We start from the raw sequence: 10,542 nt of genomic DNA, 5'->3' as shown, positions 1-10,542 counted from the left end.
TATCCACTTTTAACGTGAAGTGTTTAAACCTTGGACCACATTAATGGAGCTTAGTATATAGGCGTGCCATTGCCAACTTCCTGATTGGGCCATTTGGGGTGGGTGGCATGGAGGAGGGGTGGTGGAAATGAAGAGTGAGGGATGTCTTGACACAACTGAGAGTCTAGGGCAGGAGATGAATCGGTTTCTCCTTCCTGACAGCTTCAGACAAAAGGAGCTTTTCAGCCACCTGGTCTATGTCTCCTGCACCTGCAGGAGCCACGTATGTGAAGGGGGGGGGGGGACGACCGGCTTTTGTGCTCCCTCGCCTTGATCCTTTTGTTTGCAGGTATCTCTCTACAGCCACCCCGGGTCACTTAATAGCCCTTCAGAGAGAGACAAAAGCCGAGAGGATTCACAATGCCTCCTCCCCCTTCCCGTGGCTGCCCGCCATGGCGTAATGACCTTTTTTTCTGTTGGATTACAGGGATTTTCATTTAATTGGGGGTGGGAAGGGGAGGGGAAACATGGAGGTGGGCAGCGAGAGAAAGGAAGACCTAATTGACTCTGGATTTGTGTGCTCTGGACAGCAAATGGAACTGTCATGGCATTCTCTGCTTGCTGATGTTATAATCTCACCAGCGCTCTCAGACAGAAAAGAGACGCCCAAGAACGCAAGGTCTTTCATCCTACTGCTGTTGTGTGGCTGGTGTTTTTATATCTCTCCAGTGCCTAATATTTGCTTTCAGCACTTCACAAACTTGCATACATACAAGCACACGCACAGCTCCCCTAGGAAAAGCCACCAGCCTGCCATCTAAAGTAGGAACATACAATTTAATCCACTAAGACGAATGTGTATCTGCTTGGATTTGTTTAATAGCTGCCTCTGACTTGTATTATTTAATATCACAGAAGGGAGAAATGATTAAAGTCAGGTGAAATAATTATATTAATGGAACTTGATCGACTTAATTTTTGATGAAATTGGAACTGGTCAAGTCTAGTCCTTTGGCGGGGGGGGGGGAATGTTTGGAGTCTGGATATAACAATGACAAACTAAAGCCACATGTTACTCTCAGGTTGCACATCCTACCCAGATCTACAGTAGGTCTCCTGAAAGTTAGTTGGCCGGGGGTGTTTGACTAAAATATCCTTGCTACACTTAATGGGGATTGAATTCTGACATATCACATATGTGACAGTGAGATGGACAGTAAATCAATGTAATAAAGAAATATCTTCGGAAAAACCCCCTGTGCAATTAAAATGTTTCTCTGTAAGTGCATATTATTTCTAACTTCAGGTAGGACTTAACAATGCAGAATATGTGTAGGTGAAAAAAAATCCTTCACACACATCATCTAGTTTGTCAGGCAGAAAGGACAGAATCCTTCTCTCCGAGAAGGCATTTTTCTAAGCAAAATATATATGTATTTAAGGTTAAATAGAAATAGATGACATAAGAGATTGGTACCTAGAGAGAGAGAGAGAGAGAGAGAGAGGAAGCAGGCAGGCAGACAGGCAGGCAGGCAGGCCTACATTTTCATTACATTAAGAGCCAGTTTGATAGTTTGATGTAGAGATTAAGGTATCACTTTAGAAATCAGGAAAACGTGAGTGCTAGTCCTGTCTTGGGCACAAAGCTAGCTGGGTGACCTTGGGCCAGTCACTTTCTCTCAGCCCTAGAAAGGAGGTGTTAGCAAGCCCCTACAGAAATCTTGCCAAGAAACCTAGACATATCCAGGCAGTCTCTGATCATCAGACATACTTTTACTGAAGAAGAAAAAAAACACATTGTGTTACACAGGATTCATTTTATCACATAATCCTAGTTGTGGTCTGAACCAGTAGGGATACTGGGATGTTCATCTCAGTTAAAGAATTTCAAAAACTTTTGTGGCCAAATTTTTTGAAAAGTTGAAGGTTGTATCTTTAGCTGTGAAAGTGAATCAAGTGTGTCATATATAAACAATAAATGGAATATGGAAATGATTAAAATAAGAAATAAAATAACAATGAGATAGATATATTGTTTTAGTTTAAAACGGAGCATACTAATATCAAACAAATACTGTCTTCAATAAAGAAGCATTTTAAAATTTCCTTAAAGGGGTAAAAGAGATGGGTATTAGTTATTTAAATCAGTTCTGTTCCCCTTCTCATTTTAAAATGTTCCAAAACTAACAGTGTTAGTGTCCAGGAGGAACAGTGAAAGTGGGCTATTGAGGAGAAGGCATGATTCTGGTATTTCTCATAGCTTTCATTCAGATCAAGATAGTTCTAGAGTTTGGGCACAGTCATGACAAAAGAAAGGGATACATCACAGTATTTAGCAAATGAACGGACTTAGAATAAAAATATTTACAGGTTATTTCAACCAATCAACTATTAGAATGGACAAGGAATTAAACAATGATAGATTATAGTAGCTGACTGGTTGACAGGTAACTGCTATCTGTATGCGTCCGCTTCTTAAAGTCAAATTAAATTATGCCATCTAGGTAAGTTTCTGTTGAAAATTGTCCCAATTCAGATCTGTGCCTCCCCTGTGGGATAGCATATTGTGATTCTAGATATCTAAACTTCTTGCTGAAACAAAGCTCATCTCCCACATGGCAGAGAAGACTTTCAGAATTTGAGAATTTCATACAGTGGAGGTGGCAGCTTCAAGGCCCTGTATTCCGATGCTTTCTTTCCTTTTGTAAAGATGTTGAGACCTTGGAAAAAGAAGAGCAAGTAAGAGGATCAAAGACCTGGATTCTAAAACATACAAAAAACAGCTGCAGGTCTTGGGTTTGGCTAGTCTATAAAGAAAAGAAGAAATAGATGTGACATCAGTGGTGGGATTCAAGTATTTTTACTACCTGTTCTGTGGGTGTGGCTTGGTGGGTGTGGCAGGGGAAGAATACTGTAAAATCTCCAGTCAGAGGTGGCATTTGCCGGTTCTCTGAACTACTCAAAATTTCCGCTACAGGTTCTCCAGAACTGGTCAGAACCTGCTGAATACCACCTCTGGGTGACATGATAGCAGAATTCCAGTATTTGAGAGGCTGCCACAAAGAAAAGGGGTGTGTGTGTGTCAACTTATTCTACAAAGCACCAAAGAGCAGGAAATCAATGGTTGGAAATCAATGAAAGAGGGAAGCAACCTGGAATTAAGGAGAAACTTCCTAACAGTGAAGATAATTAACCAGTGGAACAGCTTCCCTCCAGAAATTGTGGGTGCTCCATCACTGGAGGTTTTTAAAAAGAGACTAGACAGCCACTTGTCTGAAATAGTATAGGTTCTCCTGCTTGAGTAGCGGGCTGGACTAGAAGACCTCCAAGGTCCCTTCCAGCTCTTATTTGATTCTAAATTCTAGGAGTATTCGTACAGGAATTCAAAAAGTCAAAGCGGTGTCCCTGTACGTGTGAACATATCCCACCCTTAATATACGTTTTGCACAAGCATTGTAAACATTATTGATTTTCTTTTGTTCCTCTACCCCCAGATGCTCTATCTGAAGACCAAGCAATCTTTCTCTTTCAAGGTCCGAGTCCAAGTCATTATTATAAGACCTACAAAGAGAGATGGAAGGAGGCCAGCTTGGAATTACCCACCCATGACTGGGGAAAAAAAAAATCTGGATAACAGACTGAATAGCAGATCAGCTTTCAGAGTTTTTCCCCTTCTGCATTGTACTTCTGCTTACGTAGAAATTATTTCCACATTTTCTTCCCAACCTTTTCAGCAATACAACTATAGTTAACCAAGGTGGTAACAAAGAAGGTACTTTCATATCTATGTGTGTGTGTGTGTGTATATATATACATATATACTCACACATACAATACCTGCATACAATATACAGTGGAACCTCCGGTCACGACTGTAATCGATTCCAGGACTTTGGTTGCAGCTCAGTTTGGTCGTGACCAGAAGCAAGACTGACTGCACATGCACAGACAAAAAAAAATGGTGTGGAAGGGGCTGTTTTTGATCGCCCAAGGAGGTGTTCACCCAAGGAGGTGTTCATGACCAAATGCAAAAAAATTCTGAAATTTTTGCTCGTCACCTGATTTGGTCGTGGTCAGAAGCGTTCGTGACCCGAGATTCCACAGTATGTATACACACACACACACACACACACACACACACACACACACACACTCCAGCCCCACCTCTGATCGGACCTCCAATCTTTTTTCTATGACCCCATTTCTTCTGTGATAGAGTATAGGAAACTCCTCAATATTGAGTCTGTGTACTTGTCTGTGTACCTTTTCAACATTTCAGCTAACAGCATTTGCCATTCCTACCTGGAGATGCCAGCAACCGAAAGTAGATAATTCTGCACCCAAGTCACTTCTTCTTTTAATAAGTTATGACACTAATGGATTAGACAGTCTTATGACCTTATGAGCTAAAACTCACAGGTCTGTGAGGCTTTGAAAGAAGGGCTTTGTGATGCTCACCAAGCAGCCATATATTTTTCCAAACTGTCAGAGCTGCTTCTGAAACTGCCTCCAGAGCTGCAGCTGGAAGCATCTTCGGAAGGGGTCGCATGAGCTTTAAAGTTTTAATGGTTCTAAATTTTAACCATTCAAAACCTGGAAGCAAAGTATCCATGCAAATTAGGAAACCGTGTGGCTATTGTAACAAAAGATACAACTACAGATTGGGGCTTCGGAAATCTGGATAATTAGTTAGATGGCAGCAAAATAATACTGAAAACTCTTAACTTTTGCTGTCACCTGCTGTATTGCCATCTGGATTTTTACAGGCCAGATCTAGTAGCCCTGAAAAATTGGTGCTTTGCACATGCAAATCCTACAAAATTTTGAAGCACCTTTTCTGAAGGCATGCACAACCATCTTTCATCATTTATTTTTGCGGGTTTTGCTTTTCTTTCTCATCTGCCAGCCTCACTTCATAATGCTTGTGCTATGTCAGATTATTCCTTACAACCATGATGGCGAACCTATGGCATGCGTGCCGGAAGTGGCATACAGAGCCACTTCTGACAGCATGTGAGAAATCACCCAGAAGAGTCCCACTGTACATGTGTGCGCGCCGCCCGCCAGCTAATTGTCGGGTATCTGGAGCGCATGCGTGGGGGGCAGGGATGCATGGAAGATGCGCGTGCATGTGCAGAGATGTGTGGGGAACAGGGAGAATAATGCATACATGCACAGAGATGCCTGGCACACAGGGAGTCACCTATGCATGCGCAGGGGTATGGGGGCCCCAGTGTGCATTGCCTTCTAGGTGCTGGTACACAAAAGTTTCGGCACGGGAGCTGAAAAAGGTTAGCCACCACTGTCCTACAAGATTCTTGATTGGCTGTTTTGCTAAGAATTGGAAAAATGAAAAAAATACCTATGCAGGAGGAAATTATTAAGAAAATCATGGACTGTGCTGAAATGAGTAAATTGACATTTGAAATTAGAGAACAAGAAGATAAACAATTTTATATGATATGGGATTTATTTTATCAATGGTTAGATAAAAAGACATGGTAAAGATATAGATTAGGAAGCTTTACAATAAAAAGTTAATAGATTGATACAGAATACATTATAAAATATATAACCATTGGATGAATGTATAAGATTAAATTATAATGAAATTTAGAATATCTCACATAGAATGATGGAAAAATAGTTTAGTCAAATGAATGATTAATGATTGATAATACATAAACACATGTTAGATTGATAAGGTGAGAATTTATACAACTTGTGAGTAATGACAAAAAAAAGGATAGTACAAAAGATTGTAACCAACTGATACACTGTATGTATATAATTGAAAGATGGTTTTATGTTTTTATGTCTTGTTTGTATGTTTGTTGTAAAAAATAAAAGCTTTATATAAAAAATAAAAAAAAGATTCTTGATTAGCTGTGATCATCCATGTGATGAATCCAAGAAGGAGAAAGAAAAGATAGTTCCAGCCAAGAGAATCGGGCACCACAGGGCATGAAAAGGAACCATGTGGTTAACACAGCACAAAAGATAGTTCCCCTTCCCAGAAACTACTATTTCCCTAGCAATAAAGCACTCATGGAACGCTCAGTTCCATGCTATCTCCAAACCTACAAATGTTCAGCCCAGCCGTAGAGAAGCTAAGAGGATTCCTCCCAACACAGTGGGAACTCTGGCTGTTTTCAGTGCAAACACAGAATTGTTTTTATGTATTAATCAGACTACTCGGTTTTATAGTTTTCTTCAATTAAAACAAGATGAACTCTTAGCAGTATTTCTTGTAGAGCAATACCATGTCATACCAGAGATCTAACCACAGTGTTGGAATGTTAACATGGGACAGAAGGTTAATAACAATGTGATGAAAACAGCAAAACAATAGTTAGAAACCATTGTCAGCTTATGCAAGAAAGCTGGATAAATGTAAAAGGACCTCATGAATGCCAAAGAACGTACTGTCTATGTAGTTTGTAAGCACTGCCTAGATTCAAAATCTATACCATTCTTTTTTATTATTATTAAATTAATTTATAATATAAAATACAAAAGTACTGTAGGAAAATAAGGGAGGGAGAAGGAAGGGAAAAGTGCAGTGGTGGGCTGCAACCGATTTAACAAACGGTTCTGTGAGAGCGTGCACAGCATTCAAAAAACACCAATTTGAATCTCTATAGGTCAGCCCCGGTAAGTTGAACAGCTGAGGCATGCAAAATCTACCATGCCGCATGTATCAGCTGAGCTGAGAAAGATGGAAATATAAGACAGGATAGGGTGGGTGCGGGTGGGCAGGGCCAGCTAATTGTCAGAACTACCAGTTCACTATAACTAGTCCAAACCCCCACCAGCCCCACCACTGGAAAAGTGTAGGGAAAAGGGAATAAAAGAAAGAATAGTCATTCATTGGCTTCCAACTCCCTTTGGGGCAGTAGAATAAGATAATAGCAACAAAACTTCCACTTTTTACTTTTACATAATAGTAGACACTAGCCATTTCTATAACAACAAACATATCCAATCTGTAAAAACCAAAATAAAAGTTTCATTTTTTTTTCTACTTGAAGGACAAAGTCCAGAAGCAGTTTCCAAGTAGAAACAAAAGTAAATTGTGTGTGTGTTTTTTCTTTCTTTAACCAAAGCAGTCAATTTAGCCATCTCTGCTCACTCCATCCATTTTTGCAGCCATTCGTCCATCGTGGGAATCAAAGCGTCCTTCCAATTTTGTGCATGAAGCAATCTTGCTGCCATCAGAATATATAATATCGAAAATCTGTACAGTTCTTGATGTCAAAGAGGCAGTTAAATTCATGCCTCTGCAAAGAACTTTCCAAATGCAGGGGAATGTGGGAAAGGTTAGATTTATCACTAACATTGGACACTTATTCTATCTACATGGAGTTCACTGCATAGAAATTCCATCATTACAATAAACCCTTGATTTAGCGGATTGATGGAGAGAGTGTGAAGCTGATTTTCTTCTAAATGGCAAATGTGATCTTTCTGAGCTGCCAGACATCCTTGTTCATCAGACAAATTTTTATAGTTAACCATTTGGGAGGAAGCAGTCAATTTTGCGGCTCATTTGGGGCAAAGTCTGTTATTGTCAAAACAAAATTCAGATCCAGGATGTTTTGTCTTTTAAAATCAAAGTCTGCTAAATCAAGGTTTGATAAATCAAGAGATTACTTTATCGTTTTGTTTAAACATGAACACTTGTGCTTGTTATGATAATGATACCAACACAATGGAAACAAAAAAAGGAGGAAGAAATTTCCAGGAAATCTTAAGGTTTGCAGAAATACCACACATCCCCGCAAAATAAAAATGAAAATGAAGCAGAATTTTCCAAAAGCTCCAATAAGAATTGGTCATGCTCAGCAGTCCTGTAACATTGAACATCACTGGTCAAATATATCTTTGTATGCCAAAGATTCCAGGTTGACCAATGACAACCCACACCCTCGCCGAATAGTCCTCCTCCTCCTCCTCCTCCTCCTCCTCCTCCTCCTCCTCCTCCTCACAATTCATAGCAGACAGTTAAATGTTTGTGTATAATTGAAGGCAGCATGCATGTCATCTAGCCCAGCCTCATTCACAAAGTTGGAAGCTAAATTGACCAACCTGTGAATACATCCCCAACTTGAAGATATCCTGGGAGGGAAATCCACCATTTTCCTAGGCAATTGATTACTGTATCAAATTCATCTTATCATTAAGACATTCTTTCCTGACATTGAAATGCCTTTCTGAAACTTCGGGCAATTTTGCACTGTGCTGAAGGACAGGTCTGCATATTGAGCTTGGTCCATCCCACTCACTGCTTCCCCCATACCCATGTTTCATGGCTTCAGTTCAAAACAACTGTTTACCGACTTCAGCCATCTTAACTCTTCAGAACAAGTCTCCATACTCTGTTGTGTCCTAGTTATTCCCCCCCAACTCTGTTTGGCTTTACTCCATGCTATGTCTCCATTGGGGGTGAGAGATACATTAAACTGCATTATGTTTATAGTGTCACAATCAACTTTAAAAAGTTATCTACACCTCCTCCATCTCACGAAGTTTGGTGTATGCAGGGTCGCCATCCCTGGGCTGCAGCCCACTACTGGGTCTTGAGCCTTTCAGAACCAGGCCATGGAAATGGAGGGTGAATGAGTGTAACAGCCCCTACTCATGTGAGTAGTGTGCATTTGTGTGCTTGCCTGCCACATGCAAAGAACTACCCCTCTCTTCCCCCTCCCTCCCCCATCAGTCTGCAAAGCCAAAAAGGTTGGGGAACTTTGATGTGGTGGGTAAGGTCGCTAGCCTCGAAACAGAGAGACTCTGTGTTCCAGAAACTGGGAGAGAGTGACCTTTGGTCAGTCAGTTTCTCTCAGCTCAACTCACCTTCTAGGGTTGATGTTGTGGAGAAGGAAAAAGGGACAGGAGTACAGATATATCTCATTTAGCCACTGACTTGGGCAGTCACCATTCAAAGTTATAACTATGAGGAAAAAGGTAATTTGCTCACAATTTGTGACCTTCACAGTATCTCTCTCAGTTGCTAAATGAGAACTACTAGTATTAGGCATGATAAACTCCTTGTGCATTTGTGTGTGTGTCTTGTATTGTGTACATGTATACATACATTGTAGATATTACAAATGGAACTTAATAAGGATATCTGAAAAGAATGCAACAATTCCGGAAAAAACATCCAGACTCAGAAATAGCAGAACCATTAGTTAATTGCTTATGCTCTCTCTCTCTCTCTCTCTCTCTCTCTCTCTCTCTCTCTCTCTCTCTCTCTCTCCCTTCAGTTAATAGCAGACAGCCAAGAACCACTTAACAGTTACAGCTGGAATGCAGCTGATACATGCTGAATCAACTCAATAAACAACAGAAACTGACAGGATTAGGGCAGGGAAATCCATCAATCATCCATCTAGGGATTGGATTAACCTCTTCCCTTCATCAAGAGGGACAAAATTACAAACATTTTCATTATAAAGAGTATTAAGTAACACTTCTGTGATCAGATGATACTCCCTGGAGTTCCCTAAGACCTCTTATAGCTGCTGCAGTGTTGGCTACTTCTTGTTTCTTCCTGGGGGAAAAGATACAGAAGTGGACAATGATGCAGCTTGATCATACAGGCCATGAATTTAATGCATGTGTGGTCCAGCCAGCTGTATTGTTTCTGCTGTGAAGCATGCAATTTACAACATAAAGAACACAGAATAATAGAGTTGGAAGGGTTAATGGCTTTTGGCAGCATGCCCAGGCTTTCAATTAGCATGAGCAGCTGCTCTTAGTTCCCCTCTCAGCTGCTTCTCAGCTGCTGCGTTTGCTTTGGGTTGACTTTTTTTAAAAAGGGGGAATGGCTATTTTAAGGTTTCTGCATTGTTTTAGTGACTCCTGACACTGTCCTTTTAGAGTGTACTTCCGTCACTCTTTTTGAAACCCTCTAGTGATGGGGCACACACAACTTCTGAAGATAAGCTATTTCATTGGTTGATTGGACTCACCTTTAGGAAATTTCTCCTTAGTCCTAGGTTGCTTTTCTCTTTGGTTAGTTTCCATCCATTGTTTCTTGTTGTGCCTTTTGGTGCTTTGGAAAATAGATTAACTCCCTCATTTTTGTAGGATCCCCTCAAATTTCCTGACAGAACAATTAATCAGTGGAACAACTTGCCTCCAGAAGTTGTGAATGCTCCAACACTGGAAGTTTTTAAGAAGCACCTTTGGGGCAACCATGACCTGGATGACTGAGAATCTCTACAGACATTGTATCTAATGGTTCATATTAGGCAACTGTCAATCCCTGCTATTTTTCTGTTTGTATAGCTTTTATCCTTAAATTGTGAGGCACCCAGTGTTTGGTATAAGATAGGTGACCAAATAAAAGTTTAAAATAAATAAGTAAGATACTCAACTGGACAAGATTAAGGAAGCAAGAATGACACAGATAGTCTAATGAGTAAATACAGAATCTTGGAGACTCCAAAAGGAATTTCCAACTTTCATTTACAGCTAGTTTAGTTGGGGAGAATCTCTTGAAATGATCTGAAATGCTTTTTTTCCAAGGTTTCTTTCCACAAGGACTGCGTTCTACTT

General features: G+C 40.4%; 1 long non-coding RNA gene across 1 annotated transcript in view; it reads right to left on the bottom strand.

Moving 5' to 3' along the window:
* Positions 1 to 843: 843 nt before the first annotated feature.
* Positions 844 to 10,542, bottom strand: part of LOC148128294 (uncharacterized) — a 31,740-nt gene continuing 22,041 nt past the window's right edge. The window contains exon 3 of the long non-coding RNA XR_015741546.1: positions 844 to 2,699. This is a non-coding gene — a long non-coding RNA (uncharacterized LOC148128294). The remainder of the gene's footprint in view (positions 2,700 to 10,542) is intronic.

Source organism: Pseudonaja textilis, chromosome 1 (genome assembly GCF_049901715.1).
Source record: "Pseudonaja textilis isolate UNSWEBS1 chromosome 1, rPseTex1.2, whole genome shotgun sequence".
In the NCBI taxonomy this organism is placed as follows: Eukaryota; Metazoa; Chordata; class Lepidosauria; order Squamata; family Elapidae; genus Pseudonaja; species Pseudonaja textilis.
This window is presented reverse-complemented; position numbering and strand designations above follow the sequence as displayed.